Source organism: Peromyscus leucopus, chromosome 10 (genome assembly GCF_004664715.2).
Source record: "Peromyscus leucopus breed LL Stock chromosome 10, UCI_PerLeu_2.1, whole genome shotgun sequence".
NCBI lineage: Eukaryota > Metazoa > Chordata > Mammalia > Rodentia > Cricetidae > Peromyscus > Peromyscus leucopus.
This window is the reverse complement of record NC_051071.1, coordinates 4,309,896-4,330,584: the sequence shown is the minus strand read 5'-3', so window position 1 is coordinate 4,330,584 and position 20,689 is coordinate 4,309,896. Positions and strand designations below refer to the sequence as shown.

General features: G+C 38.3%; 1 protein-coding gene and 1 pseudogene across 1 annotated transcript in view; one reads left to right on the top strand and one right to left on the bottom strand.

Moving 5' to 3' along the window:
• Acyp2 (acylphosphatase 2) overlaps positions 1–20,689 on the bottom strand; it is a 166,121-nt gene that overhangs the window by 56,587 nt on the left and 88,845 nt on the right. The window lies entirely within an intron of this gene.
• Positions 1,383–20,674, top strand: LOC114708328 (annotated as a pseudogene).

The following is a 20,689-nucleotide window of genomic DNA, read 5'->3' as shown; positions in this document are numbered from 1 at the left end:
GAGCAATTAACAGTGGTGTTTTGAATTTATAAAAATTGTTAGAAGTATAAGAGTTTAAAGAAGGAAATACAACTATTATAATTTATGCTTCATATGGAAAACCTAAGGTATTAAGCTAAAAACACTATAAACAATAACATTTAGTAAAGTAGTCAGATACATAATTACTATGAAGGTATCAGTAAACTTCAGATGTGTGAAACAGCAAGTTAGAAGATGAAGTGGGGGAAGAATCCATTGACCATGGCAGCAGGAAAAGATGGAATCTCTGGAAAAACACCCAAGACATGTGCTATATTTATGAATATTTCAAAAGCATTCCTGAAAGGCATGAAGACTTGCACAAAGAGAAAGGCCTGCTTTTAGGAAGATTCAACATCATGAAGCTCTCAGTCTTTCCTAAGAAAACCTGGATATCTATTATAATCACCATAAGAAGACGGAATATAGGGGGGAAGGTAGGAGTCAAATAAAATAAACTACAGTATACATTAAAAATAAGACAAGAATTTCAAGCAATGTTCCAAAAAAAATGATGAGGGAAAAGGATATTTCTAACACTTAATACAAAATAATAAAAAACTTATAAAATAATTAAGACAAGAATTGACACATGAATGAATAGAATAGAACAGGGAGTCTAAAAATAGACCCATGTGTACAGAATTTGGCATTAGAAAAGCATGGTACCTCATTTCAAGAGGAAACTCTTTTGAGAAAACCATGTTTTCCAAAGCATGCTGTATCTATGCCATTCCTATACCCTAATCAAAGCAGAAGAACTTAAATTTAAAGGCTGAAAATAATAAAAATGTTTAATGAAAACAAAGAAGGGCAGTCTCCATTGGCAGGCCAGCAGGTGGGAGACCTGCAGGTAGGGCACACCACCACCTCCACCATGCACTGGACTCTGTAACCTCCTAGACCCACTCAACTGCCCAAACCCACTGACTCCATCATCCTCCCCTTGGCCAACCATCCACCACAAAGTCAGCAGTCTCTTAGGCTCAAGCACCACCTACACCAACTGGAAGAACAAGCAGAAGAACAGGCATAGGCACAACCCACAACAGTTGGAAGAACAGATTCCATAGGCACAAGTAAAGCACGCACCAGCCAGAAGAACTAAAAGATATGTTGGATTTAGGCACCCAACCCCCCACAAACTTCAACTGAGACAACCCTGCTTGATCTGACAACCAGCCAATCACCAGAATCCTTGGCCATTCAGGCCAAAAGACAATAAAGGAAATAGTTAACAATGGCACAAAAGACCCATCCAACAAAGGCATTACAAGAATCAACACCTGTACCTATGATTATCCCAAACCCAGATGGGTAAATGGCAGTGTAAGAATACATTCAACAACATAAAGAGCAACATGGCACCAGCCATGGTACCTAGTGGTCCTACAGCAGCAAGACTTGAACATCCTAATGCAGATGAAACAGAAGAAAACAACTATAAAAGTAACTTTATGAAGATGATAGAGGCAATGAAAAATTCCCTTAAAGAAAGCCAAGAAAAAAACAATCAAACAGGTAAAGGAAACAGTTAAAGGTTTGAAAATTGAAATAGAGGCAATAAAGAAAACACAAGCTGTTTTCTTGTGGGAATTCTGGAAATGGAAAACCTGGGTAAATGAACAGGAACTACAGATGCAAGCATCACCAACAGAATACAAGAGATGGAAAAGAGAATCTCAGACACTGAAGAGATGATAGATGAAATAGATTCATTGGTCAAAGAAAATGTTAAATCCAACAAAGTATTAACACAAAACATCCAGAAAATCTGAGACCCATAAAAAAAACCAAACCTAAGAATAATAGGGATAGAGGAAGGAGAAGAATTCCAGCTCAAAGGCACAGAAAATATATTCAACAAAATCATAGAAGAAAACTTTCCCAACCTAAAGAAGGTCATGCCAATGAAGGTACAAGAAGTTTACAGAACACCAAATAGACTGGACCAAAATAAAATTCCCCTTGCCACATAATTATCAAACCACTAAACATACAGAATAAAGAAAGAATATTAAGAGCTGCAAAGGAAAAAGGCCATGTAACATATAAAGGCAGACCCATAAGAATAACACCAGACTTCTCAATGGAGACTATGAAAGCTAGAAGGTCCTAGACAGATGTTATGACAAAACCAGATTTAAACAATACCTATCCACAAATCCAGCCTTGAAGAAAGTATTAGAAGGAAAACTCCAACCCAAGGAAGTTAGCTGCAACCATGACAACACAAACAATAGATAATCTCATACCAAGCCATCTCCTCAGCTTGTTTTCATCCTTTTTGATACTGTGTAGAAAACGAAACTGTAACTTCTGTGGGCCATGGTTACTATTCTGTGAAAATGATATCTATAATGATGTGCATGGGCTTGAACAGATTAACCAAAATATTACGAACACAGCAACCCTGCCCTTACTTTTTCCATGCATACAATAGTTATGCACATTTATTATGCATATGGTAAGTACACAGCTCATTTCTTTTCCTGTGCTATGTAAAACAATTGCATAGTCTTAACTGCAACGTATTTGAGGAAAAGATTTGATACTGGTTTATTCTTTAAAACTTGGATTATTCAAAAAAAGAATGTGGGGGCTGGAAAGATGGTTCAATGGTTAAAGCATGCACTGCTCTTGCAGAGAACTTAAATTTGGTGGTTCAAAATCAGCTGCAACTTCAGCTTTAGGGGATCTGGCACCTCTGCATTCACATGCATATATCCGTACATGTACATATAATTTTTTTAAAAAAATTATATCTTTTTTAAAAAGACTATGACTACTCTGCTCCTGAAATACAAGGAGGAAAAGAGGTAAAAAAGTATCAGAACTATTTCTTATACTCCTGTTCACTGTTTTAAAAAAGACTATGACTACTCTGCTCCTGAAATACAAGGAGGAAAAGAGGTAAAAAAGTATCAGAACTATTTCTTATACTCCTGTTCACTGTTTGATGTTAGAAGAACAACGTGATAGCTAAGGTCTTAAGGAAGTCTAAGACAGTCTGAGGGACCAAGGTGTTGCGAATCTTTCTCAAGTGTACTTCCTGAGCACTTGGGTACATACTTTAATACGTTTTATTAGTAGAGGATTTATTTTTAAGGTCAATGTTTCACTTAAAAAAGGCAGTAATTTTAGAACAGTCTAAGAACGCACTGCATTAGATGATTGTTGGTTCCATGGAAATTTGGATGATGTTCAGCTGGCATCTATTATCGTTTGTCAAGATATGACTAAATTAGAGATTAATTAATTTATAATTGAATTGGCTTAGTTAAAAATGCTTTACCATTACTTTTCAATCACAAGCATTTGAGAGGTGGTCAGGGTGTCTGAGGACAATTTGCAGGAGTAGGTTCTCTCCTTCCACCATGTGGGTCCTAGGGATTGAACTCAGGTTGTCAGGCTTGGCAGCAAGTGCCATTCTGGTATTTCTTACTCAAAAGCTGAAAGAAACATATTCCTTAGACAATGTCAATGATACTTGCTCTCCAGTTAGCCCAAAGAAGAATGGGTTAAAAAACAAAACAACTCCCCACCACACATACACAAATGACTTCTGAATTAAAGTGAAAGAAAAAAAAAGAAAGAAAGAAAGAAAATGGACAAATTTCTTTACCCAAATAAGAACAGATTTATCCACTCAGCCTAAGCACCTGTATAAACTCCTAAAAGAACATAAAGTCCCAGGCAGCTCCCACATCAAATGTGAAAGTGACCTTATTTTGCAGTTTAAGCCACTGAAGCTGGGGTGGTGGGTGGGGATTGGAGGGTGGAGGATGGAGGAATGGGGGAGTGAGTGAGTGGGTGGCAGTCAGTGCTGACTGTTAGGTAACAGAAGGCCCAGTGTTTCTAATTTCAATGTCACTGTGCTCCTCTCCATCCGCTGAAAGCCTCTCATCACACCAAACAGTTTTTTCCCTAACTGTATCCTTGTGCAGTTGGAAATTTTAACTCATCAACCATATGATGAAGCAGGGGATGTATTTGTTCTGAAGACCAGTAGAAATGGAAGAACTCAATGCTTGGAAATGAGAATGCACAGTTGGTTAGATAAGGCACAGGAGTCAGAGTGGAGAGTGAGTTCTTCAGGGTCTAAGAGTCTGACAAGCTGCTTTTGGGAGACAACCAATTTTCTTTTTTGAGTCTCTTCTTGCCAAGATGGCTAACTACACTTGTGGATGGGTTCCTGTGTGAGATCCACTCTAAAATGATAAGCTATTATTCTCTTCTTAGTTGGGTGATTGTGACCTAAATTTCATTTCTAAAATGCACCACTGAGATCACAGTGTCAACCTTCCCAAGCCACACTCCCTGTGAGCACGCTCATTCCACTTCCCTTTATCAAAGGAACACCTAGCATTTACTGACCACACAGAGAACACCACACTTGAACTTCATTATGGAGAGAAAGTCCCACCTTATGACAAAACTCCAGGTCCCTGGACTACTTGAGTCACACTTTCTTCAGAGGATCCCTCTAATTTTAAATGATGCTCATAAATGCAATTTTTGTCCTAAATATTTTATATTGAGAAATTTTAAGAAATTATTTCTCAGGAGAAATTAAAAAATACATTCACAGACAACCTATCATATATATATTCTTCATTCTGTCATGAAAATAGCACATTTGGCTTTTTGATTGTGACCATGAGAGTTCATCTGCCATGACACCTGCCCATGTCACCATGGGTGGTAAAGTATGAATTATATTAAATATTAGATTGGCTGTGGTGACACCCTGCACTTTATAACCTTGGTGGCTTAGACAACTCCCTCTTTTTCATTATGAGCTCAGTATTTCTAACAGGGAAACAGCACATCCTTGAATACACCCCTCTAACTCTCATCAGACACTAACAATCCAATTTCAGAGATGGACAATAGGAGATTTAGTGTATTGGTAGATGGTTTTCTCCTTAAACTTTCTAGGAAGTATTTATCATTAGATTCATTCTAGACTAGAAAATAAATGGGCGGTGGTGGGTGAGGCTTTTGGTTGATGACTTCATCTGCTCCATTTCTGTTTTTAAACAGGGCATTTGTTTGAAGCTGGATAAAAGAACAAGACAGGGATCATTATTGTTCTCTTTATAAGCAGCAAACTGTCACAGTATGGCTTCTTTTCTTTCAAGCAGGATCCCTTTGAGACATTCCTGAAAAAGCAGCATAACCCACAAAGATCAGCAAGGCAGCTGACCTCTGGAAATCTTACAGAGTACCAGTGAGGTCAGAAACATTCTTAGCAGATGTTTGTCAGGAAGTTTTGACAGCAGATTCCCTTTGAGGAGAGTGGCAGAGTATTATGTGTAGAACTAGGCTCTATAGGTGAATTTATAATTTAGGGAAGGAAATTTACAAAGACGTTTTGGGAGATCAGAGAGGGTTTTCTTTTTTGCCCATAAAAAATGACAGTCATATGAGTCTCTAAATATATACACATAAATAGATAGCCCCATAAGCCATAAAAGAAATAGGCTGGACAGGTACTGCTAGTTTTAGCTTTTGTACTTTTAAGTACTCAAAATATTCTAACAAAATTGTTTAACACATTTTACATGCAACCAGAATAAGAGAAGCCAAAGGAAGATGGAAGGATAACTTCAAAGTTGTTAACACACACACACACACACACACACACACACACACACACACACACACACTTCCCCACCTGTAAAATTGCCCCTTAGAAGAAGAATGGGGGACTATTTTTCATCTTATGTAGATCAGTTTTATCAACATTATATAAAGGAGAATACTCCACTCTCAAGTGGAAGAAGCTAAGACACAAGAAGGAATAAAGAACAATGAAAAGGGCATATGTGGATATATTTAACTGAGTTTAAGTGACTATTATAATTGCTATAATATTAGGAGATTTTAAGTATATATTAGATGAAAATATGTCAACATCATATAAGGCTTATCTATAGTAGTCAAAGGTGACAAATAAGGAAAAAACATAATTAGAAATAGGTATATTTAAAAATTATAAACACTGAGTTCTGGGCCAGCAAGAAAACTTAGCAGATAAGAGCATTTTCCTGAAAGCCGGTTGAAAGTTCAATCTCTAAATGCACCATGGAAGGAGAGAACAGACTCTTCATAGTTGTCCTCTGACCAAGTATGTGCTTCAGCACACACATACCCACTTTTATGTACATATCATGCACACTTGAGCTTCTGCACACCCCAAACACTAATAATAAATAAAATTAAATTAAAAAAATTGAGCTCTATAGTAATCAATAGTAATTCTTCTTTTTAATATACCTAATAACATGATCTAAAGTTATATATTAAACGATATTGATGAAGTAAAACAGAAGTGAAAAATCATAGTGAGAAACTGGAATGTAATATCTTTATACATTAGACAAAGTGATTTATAGGATGAATAAGATTTGGACACATAACCCAATAGTCAGATGTATCATACTCTAAAGTTGCAGAATGCATACTTTGATTTTGAATAGGCATAGATCATTATTTTTTTAAAATATCAACCATATGTGAAAGTGGTTATTGCATACATCTGAATAAGTGCAAGTATTGTGTAGAGATAAATGGGGAGGCAGGGTTTATATATGCAGTTGGATCAAGGAGACAGGGTTAGTTCATCCCTGCAGGAGCACTCTCTATAAGGAAGCAGTCTTCAGTTCATAAACATCTGGAGGAGAAAGCTATGGTGGACATTTTCTGTACACACTATCAACATCCATGTGGTCCAGAGGAAGACTTTGTCATTTCCCTGAGCCTGGGGGTGGGGTAGGGAGAAAGCTTAGCTATTTCTCTCTGAGTCTCAGGTGGGGCAAGGGGTGGGGGAAGGGGCTTTGTCATTTCCCTTTGGGTCTGAGGCTAGGGTCCTTGACAGGGTCATGTCCATATCAACAACATAGCCATTCAGAATCTCAAGGCTTCCTTGTTTCCTACAGGATGCCCTAGAACTGGAGTTACAGGTGGTTGTGAGCTGCCATGAGAGTGCTGGGAGCAAAACCCAGGTCATCTGCAAGAGCAGCAAGTACTTTTAACTGCTCTAGCCCTCAAATCCATGCAAAATAAAATCTTCAATTGCAAAAGAATTAGACTAAAAATCAATACCAAGAGATACTTAGAAAACTATAATAAACCAATCAATATAGTTACTAATAACATATGGGTCAAATAAAAAGGTCACAGAGGCAGCTCTACATTGTCGCCTTCAGCAGCTTAAGGGGATTTGATTAATAAGTTAGAGACCTTGATGCAGGAAAACCTAAGAGTCATGGCTTCAATACAGAAAAGAACTTGAAGACTTGCCAGTATTATGAAGAAAAGTTAGAGTTTATTAAAGATACTTTAGTAGAGATCTTAGGTAGGAAAGTTAAGAGAAACAGAGACACCTAGGAAGAGTAAGGTACACCCTAAATCTGAGTATGGACTTCTCAAAGAGGAGCCCCAGTTTTCTTACTGTCTTTACAATTTGTTGAGTTTTAAAGTAATTATCTTCAAAGGGCTGTCCTTTAGATCATTCCTGATTACAATTGATAAGGTAAAGCTGTGGAGCACAAGATTAAGAAGGGCAGGTTATCTGTATCATAAAGTTAATAGTCTTGCTTGAGATTCTCAGAAAATAGGGGTTGGAAGGAAGAACAAGATGTACCAAGGACATACACATTTAGTCATTAAACCTGTTTCATTGCTATTTGACGCAAAATATCTACATATGAAATCTACAGTCAGTATTATGCAACATATAGTTTAAAAACTAAGGGACTAACAACTTAAACTGGGCCATAACATATATGTGAAACAAGCCTATCAAAGTAGGTACATACAAAAATTAATCTTTCTGCTCCATAGCCCTTGGGCATCTAATGTCACCACTACTTGATGCCATGCTCTTCAGAAGCAGAAGCTGTCATGGTGAAAAAACAATCTTAGTAAAATTATTCTTTTGTCTGGAACTCTAACCCAGTTTGGCCATTCTCTAATGGTCTACCTGGCCTGGTGCCCTTCCTTCTCCTGAGTGGACTCTATTATATTAACATATTAACCCTGATTTACAGCTGTGCATCTGACCAGAGCCAGCCAAAGCAGGAGAGATAATATAAACCCCCTTATCAAGAGCACCTTGCCCCTGCCCTGAACTACTGTTCCTTGGATTTTATTCCAGTCTACAAGGAAAACAATGACAGTTTTCCTTGCCTTGTACCTCAGTTTTCTATTTATTTGTTTGTTTGTTCTTTCTTTCAATTTTAGAACTCCTTGAATGTTGGGGCCACTTACTAAATAATTTAGGACGTAAGACTCAAGACTTGATGTCACTAGCTCCTCTAACTAAATTATAAATCTATTTTTAAATTCTTAAAGGCAGCATAGCATCCTGGTTAAGAGTGGCTTTTGCATACAGGTCCCGAGTCTGAAAGCTGGCATGTGTGTGTATGACCTTGTAAACATTCTTACAGACTTTGACTTTTTATCTTCAAAATGAGGGTAATGGCAGGTCTCACATCATACACAAGTACACAGATAATCTTCAATGCCCTATTAAACAGACAATATTCAATAAATGTCAGCTGCTACCTTAACATGGCTCTTCTTTACTCTGTTTTAATAGCCTACACTACTGTCACTTATCTCAGCAATGAAGATCTCCTGTCCCCTATGTCTGTTCCTTTCAGATATACTTCAAAGATGCAAGTCTATTCTTTGTAATGAGGTTATAGTAAATGGGATTATTTTCTAAAGAAAGAAGGCAATTTGTTGCTTGAGCTATATTCTGTTTTCTTTCTAAAGAAGTAGGCTATAGTCAACTATCTGAACTTGTACACACTGCTCTGTATTTAAAATGCTACTTTTTTGGCTTCTTTGTCAAAATTCAGGTGTTCACAGGTGTGTGGATTGATGTCAGGGTTTTCAATTTTATTGCACTGGTCCACATATCTGTTTTTATGCCAATACCAAGCTGTTTTTATTACTATAGCTCTATAGTAGAGCTTGAAGTAAGGGATGGTGATGCCTATGAAGTTGCTTTATTGTAAAGGATTGTTTTAGTTATCCTGAGTTTTTTGTTTTTCCATAAGAAGTTGAGTATTGTTCTTTCCATGTATGTGAAGAATTGTGTTGGGATTTTGATGGGAGTTGCATTGAATCTGTAAATTGCTTTTGGTAAGATTGCCATTTTTATTATGTTGGTTCTACCTATCCATGAGCTTCAGAGATAGTTTCATTTTCTAATATCTTCTTCACGTTCTTTCTTCAAGGACTTAAATGGTGCTGGAATAACTGGATGTCAACATATAAAAGATTGCACATAGATCCATATCTGTTGCCATGCATAAAACTAAAGTCCAAGTGGATCAAAGACCTCAACATAAATCCAGCTATACTGAACCTGATAGAAAAGACAGTAGGGAGTAGCCTAGAATGAATTGGCACAGGAGACCACTTCATAAATATAACATCAGTAGGATAGACACTGAGAGCAACATTTAATAAATGTGACCACTTGAAACTTAGAAGCTTCTGTAAGGCAAGGATACAGTCAATAAGACAAAACAGCAGCCTACAGAATAGGAAAAGATCTTACCAACCCCACATCTGACAGAAGGCTGATCTCCAAAACCTATAAATAACTCAAGAAACAAGACCTCAAAATACTAAATAATACAATTTTAAAAATGTGGTACAGATCTAAACAGGTAATTCTCAACAGAAGAATCTCAAATTGCCAAAAGACATTTAAGGAATTGCTCAATATCCTTAGTCATCAGGGAAATGCAAATCAAAATGACTCTGAGATTCTATCATACACACAGAATGGCTATGATCAAAAACACTGATGACAGCTTATGTTGGAGAGGATATGGAGCAAGGGGAACAGTCTTCCACTGTTGGTGAGAGTATAAACTTATACAGCCACTTTGAAAATCAGTACGGTGACTTTTCAGAAAATTGGGAATCAATCTACCTCAAGAAAAAGCTATACCACTCTTGGGCATATACCCAAGGGATGCTCAAACATACCACAAAGATACTTGCTCAACTATGTTCATAGCAGCATTATTCATAGCTAGAACCTAGAAACAATCTAGCTGCCTCTAAACCAAAGAATGGATAAAGAAAATGTGGTACATATACACAATGGAATACTAGCCAGTGGTCAAAAACAAAGACATCATGAAATTTTCAGGTAAATGAATGGAACTAGAAAATATCCTGAGTGAGGTAACCCATACTCAGAAAGACAACCATGGTATGTACTCAACTCATAAGTGGATACTAGATGTAAAGCAAAGGATAATCAGACTATAACCCACAGCTCCAGAGAAGCTTGGTAAAAAGGAGGACCCTAAGAGGGACACATGGATTGTTTTGAGAAGGGAAAACAGATGAGATCTCCATGAGTAAACTGGTAATGAGGGTGGGCAATAGAGGGGAGGGACAAAGGGATGAGAACATGAGGTAATGGGATGGTAGAGCTGGGGGAGGGACAGAGTGGGAGAACAATGAAAGAGATATCTTGATAGAGCGAGACATTGTGGAGTAAGGGAGAAACCTTACTAGGTTTCTAGTAGGTGCTAGGGAAATTCCCAGGAATCTACATGGATGACCCCAGATTGGAATACTAGCAGTAGTAGGTAGACATGAACTGGTCTACTCCCATAATCAGATTGGTGAATACCCTGTCATCATAGAGCCTTCATCCAGTAACTGACAGAGTAGATGCAGAGATCCACAGCCAAGCACCAGGCTAAGCTCCTGGATTCCAGTCGAGTAGAGGGAAGAGGGATTATGTGAGCAAGGGTGTGAGGATTCAAAATCATGATGGGGAAATCTATAGAGACAACTGAACCAAGCTCTTAGGAACTCACAAACTTTAGACCAACAGCTGTGGAACCTGCATGGGACTGGACTAGGCCCTCTGCACAGCAGAGACAGTTATGTAACTTGCTCTATTCGAGGAGTCCCTGGCAGTATGATCAGGATCTATCACTGACGCATGAGCAGACATTTCTGGAGCCCATTACCTATGGTCGGATGCCTTGCTCACCCTTGATGTAGTGGGGAGGGTCTTGGTCCTACCTCAACTGAATGTACCAGGCTTTGTTGACTCCCCATGGGAGGCCTTACCCTTTTGGAGGAGGGGATGAGGGTATTAGGGAAGGAGGCTTGCGGGGAGCAGGAAGAGGGATGAGAGAGGATCTGTGGTTGCTATGTAAAATAAATTTTAAAAAATTTAGAAATATAAAAGATGTTATTTTCATAGGCAGCCTGTCATCTTGGCTTATCTTAAAGGACAGCTAGGGTTTCATTTTCAGAGAGTATGATTTTAACATTATGCAAAATCAGAGAAATCATTATATATATATATGTATATATATATATATATATATATATATATATATATATATATGATTATTATAGCTTTGAGTACTGGCCCCGTCCATTCCTACATGGTCTCAATCCTGGAACTTTTAAGCTGTAACTAAGAGACTGAATCTAAAAAAGACACCTATAAACCTTAGCATGTGGATACTTACCAAATATGAATGAATACATGTTAAAAATATGAATATGTATGAAGATAAAATGCTTAACAATAGTCATTTTCATGATTCTACTCTATGCAATGTCTCCACCATTATTTACACAGAGAACTATACTGCAGTTTGACAAAGCCTTAGATACATCACTTCCCTCTGATATTTTAAGGTTTTATCACAGAACATTATATATGTGAGTGGAGTCCCATTGGAAACAAGGGGGTCAAAATTAATGTATATGTTTTGAAAGTGGAATAAGAAAGATGAGAGATAAAGTGACTTAATTGCAAATTCATATGAAAGAACTGAACATGAATCCAGGTTCTGAACATGAGTCCAGGTTCTCAACTTTTTGCTTCACTAACTGCCTTTGGGAAAATAAGAATGTGCAGCTCATTCTTTGAATAAAAATACTCACCCAGCAGTGGTGGTACAAGCCTTTAATCCTAGCACTTGAGAGGCAGAGGCAGGTAGATCTCTGTGAGTTCAAGGACAGCTTGGTCTACAAAGTGAGTTCCAGCACAGCCAAGGCTACACAGAGAAACTTTTCTCAAGAAAGAAAATGGAAAAAAGATACTCTGTACGCATAGGACTTAAAGTTACATATACTCCAACACTAACTGCCCAACTTAAACCCTGAGTCAAGTACTCAACTTTCTAATTTAACTCAATACTATATAATTGCAGAATTCCCCAGAAAATATGCATAATAAAATAAAAATAAATATAATAAAATATTATGCTGTCAAGCAATTCTATAAACTCAAGCAGTTTTATCAGTATATCAGCCAAATGTTGATGAAATTTTAAAACCAGATTAACACACACACACACACACACACACACACACACCTCTAAGCATCAAAATGAATGTACTGGGTTCAGCTGGATACCAGTAATGATTCATGATTTTCAATACTGTTTCCCAAGCTCTGATTTGGGAGTAATTCTGACCCATGCTGCTCTCAAGAGTACTGGTAAGTGTTGTCTCACAGTATGGTGGTGGGGGCATGAGGACTTGAAGGGGAAGTAGCCACCGCCCAATCTAAACCTGGGGTAGGACACTGAATTGTAAAGGACTCTGTGTTCCATTCCAGGGCTGACCTCTGTCACCTCCTCCAGCATTTCCTTTTCTCTTTGGTTTCACTTAGGGATTGGTTACTAGCACTAATCTTGTGACTCACAGCCCATGAATTACTCTGCTGTTATTGTGCAGGAGTCATCACAGAAAGTACATTCACAGCTGCTTAAAATTAACACTTGTTTCTTATCAGAAATGGCTCTTCTCTTTTCCCGACATCAACACATTATTGAAAGTTCAGTACTGTAAATCCTTTGTCCTCCCCAACTCTGCCCTTTCAAGCCGGCAGCCAGAAATAACAAGGGACTGTCTATCAGAAAAAGCCATGTTCTCCCAAATACATAAAAACTCCCATGCTCAGCCTCTTCAAAGATGGGTCCAGACTTATCTTGAAGTTTTGGATCCTGAATGTGGGGTTCAGGATTCAAAGCAGCTCATACATGATACGAATTTATAGTTACACAGTGAGAACTTGAGCCACTCACGTTCCAATGTGGGATTTCTGTAGCAAAGAAAAACAATGAAGATCAGCATCCTTATACAAGACTTCATTTTCCCACAAACTTGCCCATGTGCTCTCTAAATCTTTAGCTGACAATAGGCACCAAAGTAGCGTCTTTAACCAGATACAGTAGGTTGGTGCCTCTTGTGACTTGGCATCTTTCAGAATGTCTTCTTCCCAATTCCCACACACTCCATATACACAAGAAAAGTGATACTTTATCTTATAATTTGTCCAGGAAAGAAATAAGTCAGAAAGCCATCCTTAGGGCATTCTAGAGTAAAAAATGATTACCACTAGTTGGGAGAAATTCTTGTTTTTAAGTTCTCTCTTTAAGTATCAATACTATAATGCCTATATATTCCCTGTAAAACCCATCAGATAACACATAGGATGTGACTCAATGTGCACTAAACTATGGGTTTGATCCTCATATTGCATAAACATGTGTGTAACCCCCACCATCCAGAGGTGGAGATGGGAGAACCAGAAGTTCAAGGTTATCCATAGCAAGTTAGCGGCCATCTTTGGCTACATGAGACTCTGACTCAACAAACAAAACATCCCATCAAAGATAAGTATCAGTAGCAATTAAAGAAATTTGATACAAAATATGAAGTTAAAAATTATGCCCAAAGAGTTATCACTGCAAAACTACAACAAAAACAAATAAGGAGAATTTTGTTGTGACAATAATGTCCATGAAAAGTGAAAAGATCATATTAAAAAATCAAATATGACAAACTCTAAGGAATATGCTGATCCTGTTACTCATTTATTCTTTAAAAAGTTATAGAATTTAATTTGCAACATTTAAAAAATATTTATATGTATGTGTGTCCTGAGCACACATGGGCCCCATTTGTGTGCAGTGACAGTGTAGGTCAGAATAGGGCATTGGATTCACTATATTCCCTGGAACTGAAGTTACCCAGGTCCTCTGGAACAGCACACACACACACACACACACACACACACACACACACACACACACACAGGCAGTTCTTTTGTGAGGGCTAAAGTTATGTTTTAAGTTTTAATTACTGTGCCTAAGAGATCTATAAAACAAAAATGCCTCTAACTTATAAGCCCTACTTGCCCAAGGAAAGATAACTTCCTGGAATGGTGGGGGCTGTTGTTCATGTAAGATAACAAGCCACATGTTTTCACTTCTGTAAACAAAGTTAGTTGCCCCAACTGCACAGGATGTGCTTGATCACATGTAGGTGGGAGATATACAGGCAAGAATTATATAGGATTTTATATTCTCACAAACTTGCCCATGTGCTCTCTAAATCTTTAACTGACAGTAGACACATCAAAATGTATGATTGCCCCTGATTGGACAAAGGAAGGAAGTATGTAGCCTTGTGGGTTTTGCCTTTATAAGACCTTGCCTAACGTGATTTGTAGCCATTCTCTGTTATGGACCTGGTTAATGTCCATTGTCCTGGCCAGTATTTTATAAAATTTGCTACAAATTTGGCTAAAAAACTGTGGTAGTGATCTTATTCTCGCTTGGTGGGAGTAACACTTTCTCTGTCTCCAAACACAGTCTATCCTGTACCGAACCTATGGGTCCATGGCCAGACGAAGACTTGCTTTAAGGCCAAGCTCAGAATCTTGTCATTCTGTGTCTCAATGACAAAAAGAGGGTGCTGAGCACACTGCAGACTGAGAAATCACCTACACCGTAGAAACCTATGTGCACCAGGGCCAGTTAACCACTACTGTGCCAGGCTGGTGGCTTCTGCCACGCCATCTTTAAAGGTTTATTTATTTCAATTTATTTTTATATCTATATTAATGTATGCCTGTATGTACATACGTATGTATGTATGTATGTATGTATGTATGTATGTATGTATGTATTGTATCACCTGCTTTCTTGGTGCCTGTGGGGGACAGATGAGGGTGTCAGATCCCCTAGAACTAGAGCTACAGGTAGTTGTGATCTTACATAGGGGTACTGGGAATCAGAACCCAGGTCCTCTGTGAGACAGCAAGTGCTCTTAACCACAGAACCATCTCTACAGTCTCTGAACCATCTTTTAACCATTTAGGATTTGAGAACTATGGACTTCCAGCCTGCAGAATGGCTATCAGAATGACCTTTCTTTTCCACCGTGATCACTCACATTAACCAACACTTGTAAATTATTTTATTTTTCTTACATTTTATGTGTTTATTTTATGTGTGTGCACTGTGCGTCTGTGTGTGTACACACAGATATGTGTGCATGTACCTTCCATGAAGCATGTGTGGAGGTCTGAGGGCAACGTACAGGAGTTGGTTCTCTCCTTCCTCCATGTGAATCCTGGGGATTGAACTTCAGTCATCAGGTGCCTTTACCAGCTAAACTGTCTCACCAGCTCCTTTAACAACACTTTTTAAAGGAAGTAGAGCAACACACTTTGCATTTAACATGTACAGAATGAGAAGTGAGTAGGTTACAGAATTTGGTCAAGTTTCACATAAGAGAAAGCACTTTGTATACAATCTTAGTATTGACTCAACTAAAGGGCTTCCCTGCAGTGTTCCACATAGAATCTTAAAATACACACCTTCAAATGCATCTCACATGCAGGATCCACGTCATCTTTCACTCACTGCTTTTTATTATTGTTTATAAATTCAAATATCCCCAAATGCAATGCTTTGTTTAATAAAAAGAATAATGTTTGCTCAATCAAAAAACCCAGGCCTCTATGATCATGGAATGTGAGAAAAAAATGAGTTCTTCAAAAATCCACTAAAGTAGTACCTTAGGTAAGAAACTAATGCCTGCCAAATTACCAGGCAAACTGCTCTGTAAATTAAAGATGAATAAATTAAGATTATATTAGATAAAAGAGATAATTCAAGTTCTTTTGGTCAGTTGGTATTCAGCTTTTTTTCCCATTAAAAATAATCCTGACAGAAATTAAAATTTCAGACTGGACCTGCCTGGACTGAGTCTACCAGGTTGATTGCAGTCCTCGGGGGAGGATTTGCCCTGGAGGAGGTGGGAATGGGGGGTGGACTGGGGGAAGGGGAGGGAGTGGGAGTGGGGAGAATAGGGGAACCTGTGGCTGATATGTAGAACTGAATGGTATTGTAAAATAAAATAAATAAAATTAAAAAAAAAGAAATTAAAATTTCAGTAGCAAACGATATGATATAAGACACTGGGCCTGGCTTGTCCAGGGGTAGACAGCAATCTTCAGCTACTTCCCGATGTTGCAGAACAATGTGTTTTAGACTATCTAAAATTGTGTCAGTGTCTAAATTCTTGTCTTACAAACAAATCCAGTTTTCAAACTCCTTAAATTCACTCTGAATACCTAATGGGGAATGTGGTCTGGAAAAAGCTACAGAAAATGCTGACATCCAGACTGATTTGGTAAATTTTGTAAATCACATTTTTAGAAAAAAGGTGGGAAGCCAGCATATTCTAAAGAAGGTTTTTTCTTTAGTTATGTAAAATCAAGTATCATTTCTAGTCTAAGAACAGAGTAGTGCTTTCTTATATTAGACTACTTTACTTCTCACCATTTAAAATTAATTGAACACAATAGTTAATGTTGAAAATTCAATGCAATCCAATTTTAAAATTAAAATCAAGCACAGAGGAGACTGTCAGATTAATGGACTAATTCCAACTCATGCTCTTTCCTAAGAGTCACACTATTTTTGCTGTTAATGAGATACAGAGAATGCACATACATACTGACATACTGATACTCCAGCTGGGGATGTCACTCTTGAATTTGGGTTCTAGACTAGCAAGTCTTCAAAGGAAGTTTCTCTGGGAAACAGAAGAGGAAAGTACACTGGCTCCCATGGGCAAAGTGTGGAAGATCATATGTAAGGGGACTCTTAGCAAAACTAAAACGTCTGCAGGTGTGGTCAGGAAAGACCAGAAAGGGTGGAGCTCCATGCCTGTATTACAGCCCAAATTCAGGCAGCTTCCTGAAGCACTGAGAAGGAACACTAGAGAATAAGTCCTGGGAATCAGTTGGAATGAAGGGAGAGCCTTCAAGGCTAGAGAAGGGATTAGGCATTACACTAAGCACATGTAGAGTTCTGAATGCTGAGGTGATTCTTGGTGTCATCTGAATCATGTGGGAAGTGAGCTGGAATCACACTCTCAAATGCTACATGTATTACTTTAAAAACTCCATTTCCCCTTAGTTCTACCAAGCTGAACATGAAGAATACAATTATAATAATGGGGTGATCTTTTCAGTGAGACACACCCCGTCAGATCCTAAGACTGTAATTCCCTAGCCATGAAATTTGAACCTGTCTCTTCTGTCTCCTGACCCGATTTCTCAGTCCAGCAAAAAATGGGGTAACACACACTTTGCAACCCCTGGCAAATAGAAAGTGCTCAGTAAATATATGCTGATTGCCTGGTGTGTGGGAAGGTAGGCAAAGGCTTCTAAGCCACTTCATTTTATAATGACTTGTCCTGAAGAATGGGATTAGTTAAGAAACAAACAAGGTGGTGGTGGCGAACACCTTTAATCCCAGCACTTGAGAGGCAGAGGCAGGTGGATCTCTGTGAGTTTGAGGCCATCCTGGTCTCTAAAGCAAGTTCCAGGAAAGGTACAAAGCTATACAGAGAAACCCTGTCTCGAAAAACAAACAAACAAAAAAGAAACAAACAAAAACAACAAGCAAACAAAAACAACAAGCAAACAAAAACAACAAGCAAACAAAAACAACAAGCAAACAAAAACAAGGAAACCCATGCCTTGTTTCAGGCATTTTACTCAATAAAATTTATAGTTATCACCAGCCAAAAGAAACTCTCAATTAGTGTTACATACTATTATTTTTTAATTAAGCAGTGATTTTCTTTTTGTTAAAGAATATACGCATGTTCTTCAGGGTAATAACTTTTTGTCAGCTACTGCCACAAGTTATCCTGTATAACAAAACTTCTTGAATTCAGGGACTTATAATACCAACCATTATCTCCATGGTCATAGGTCTGTATACTGACCATAGATCATCCAGTATATGCTGGAATTAAATGAGGAAGTATCATTCAAATGTAGGCTGGGTTGTAGTATTCTCCACCTGTGCTGATATTGGTACCCAACCTGATCATCAACTACCAAACAAAAAGCCCTCCTCATTACTAATTACCAGTGTGTGAAACCCAAGATGAAGAATGCAAGCTTATTTAGACTTCATGTTACATTCACTAATATAGTCTAGTCACAAAGCAAGTGGGGATTGGGCCAGGAGAGATGGCTTAACAAGAGCACCTACTACTTACAGAAGATCTACCTTTCAGCTCACAACCATCTATAACTCCAGTTCCAGAGGATCAGACACCCTCTTCTGGCCTCCACAAGCACCAGGCACACACCTGGTACACATACATATATGCAGGCAAAGCATTCATTCACATAAAAATAAAACAAAAACAAACCCATTAAATAAACCCCAGGTGCTATGCTTGAGACAGCAGGTGCCTGAGAGCCAAGAAGCAGACTCCAGAGGCAGCTTAGGAACCAGGGACCAGGAATGCCCATGCTCTGAGCTCTCAGCTCCAGAGGTGGCAAGGCAGAGTACAGGATTCTCCTTCAGGTTATGACCAACATCCCCCATGAAGATGTAGCTGGAAGTTTTCCTGTGTCCTGCAGCCACTCGATCCCAAGTCAACACACAGAGACTTATATTAATTGCAAACTGTTTAGTCTATGGCTCAGGCTTTTTGTTAGCTAGCTCTTTCATCTTAAATTAACCCATTTCTATAAAGTGATGTGTTGCCATATGGCCACAGTGTTACCGGTCTGCTGGCATCTTGTTGCTCCTTGGGCAGCATGCTGATATCTACCTCTACTCCACCCTTCTTTCTCCCTATATTCAGTTCAACTTTCCCACCTGGCACTATCCTACCTTGTCATAGGCCAAATCAGCTTCTTTATTAATCCATGGTAGTAAGACATATTCACAGTATACAGAAAGACCATCCCACAGCACTTCCCCTTTTCTGTCTAATCAAAAAGGAAGGTTTTAACTTTAACATAGTAAAATTACATATAACTAAACAGTTATCAAGCAAGAATTACAGTTATAATATCTAGTCTATTTGTATCATAACTAAGGAAAACTATATAATTATCTAGTCTTTAACTAGATCAAAGACCTCAGAAATATATAATACTATTTGAGTAGACAGGAAGTGCATTGTAAGCAACTTCCAAAATTCTAGAAACAACAGAGACATCTGGCTGCCTGGACAGTTACCCAAAGTTCCTCTGCAATGTTGGGGCATCCATCTTTAGCCTATAGGTCTATAATCTCTGGCATATTTTTTGGTGAAGCATGAAATTTGAAGGGTTGTTCAACCTAATGGCAAAGTTCATCAGTCACTTTCCTCTGTGTCCTGCAGAATGTCTGGCAGTTTCTTCTGTGAAGCAGGAACCTAAAGGACTATCTTGTCTTGTTTTGGCAAAGTTCAGCAGTTACCTTCCTACAGGTCCTGCATGTCCAGTTTAATCAAGCAGTCCAGGCAAGAGCAGTTTCTTGCCCAAATGGTTGTTAGCCTTTTCCACATTGTAAGCAAACTCCATAAAGAGTTTCTTCAATGCCCATCATCTTCTTTGAAGTAATTGGTGCTGCCAGGAACAGACATGTCTCATTGTCCAGAAAAGTCTAAGTTCTTAAAATATTTTAAATGCCATATTCTGTAGGTCTTTGAAATGTTTGAAGATTTCCTATCTATTTGAAATATATCTTTGTTTATCTAGAAAACCTAATTAATATGATTATAAGTTTAATTATTATAGATGACTATTAATCCATATATTTTAATTATAGATTACAGTGCCAAATGAGCTGTATAAACATAATACCCCAAGCAAGAGCAGAAATATACATATAGTATAACAAAATTAACTTTAAATTTGTATCAAGAAAACCAAAATCCATACCAATGTAAAGTATTTTAAGATTAACAGTTGTTTTTCAGATTAAAGTAGATCCAATAATCTACCACAGTTTAGGAACTGGGGACCAGGAGTGCCCATGCCCTGAGCTCTCAGCTCCAGAGGAAGCAAGGCACAGTATGGGACTCTCCTTCAGGATATGACCAAATTCATCCTTGAAGATCTGAAACAGCTCAAGTCTTTCTGCAAGAAGGATATCCCGAACAAGAAGAGTAAGGAGATCACCACATGCAGTGCTTGGCTTAACTTCCTGGAAAGCCACAGCTGGGCAAAGACAACCTTTCCTTCATTGAGCACATCTTTGAGATATCCAGCTGTCCTGACTTACTCACTATGGTGGTTGAGTACAGAACCTGTGTGCTGTAGTCTGAGGAGGATGAGCTGGACACCAAGCTAACCCATATCCCCAGTGCCAAGAAGTACAAAGACACTAACAGACAGCCCTCTGAGAAAGAAATCATCAAATTGGCTCTCCCACCTCAGCAAGGGGTAGGAAAAGGAGGAAATTTGGATCTTTATCATACCACTCCCTTTACCATCTTCAATGGGATGACTAGTGTAACCCCTGCCCAAACTTCATCCTAACCTCCTTATTATGAG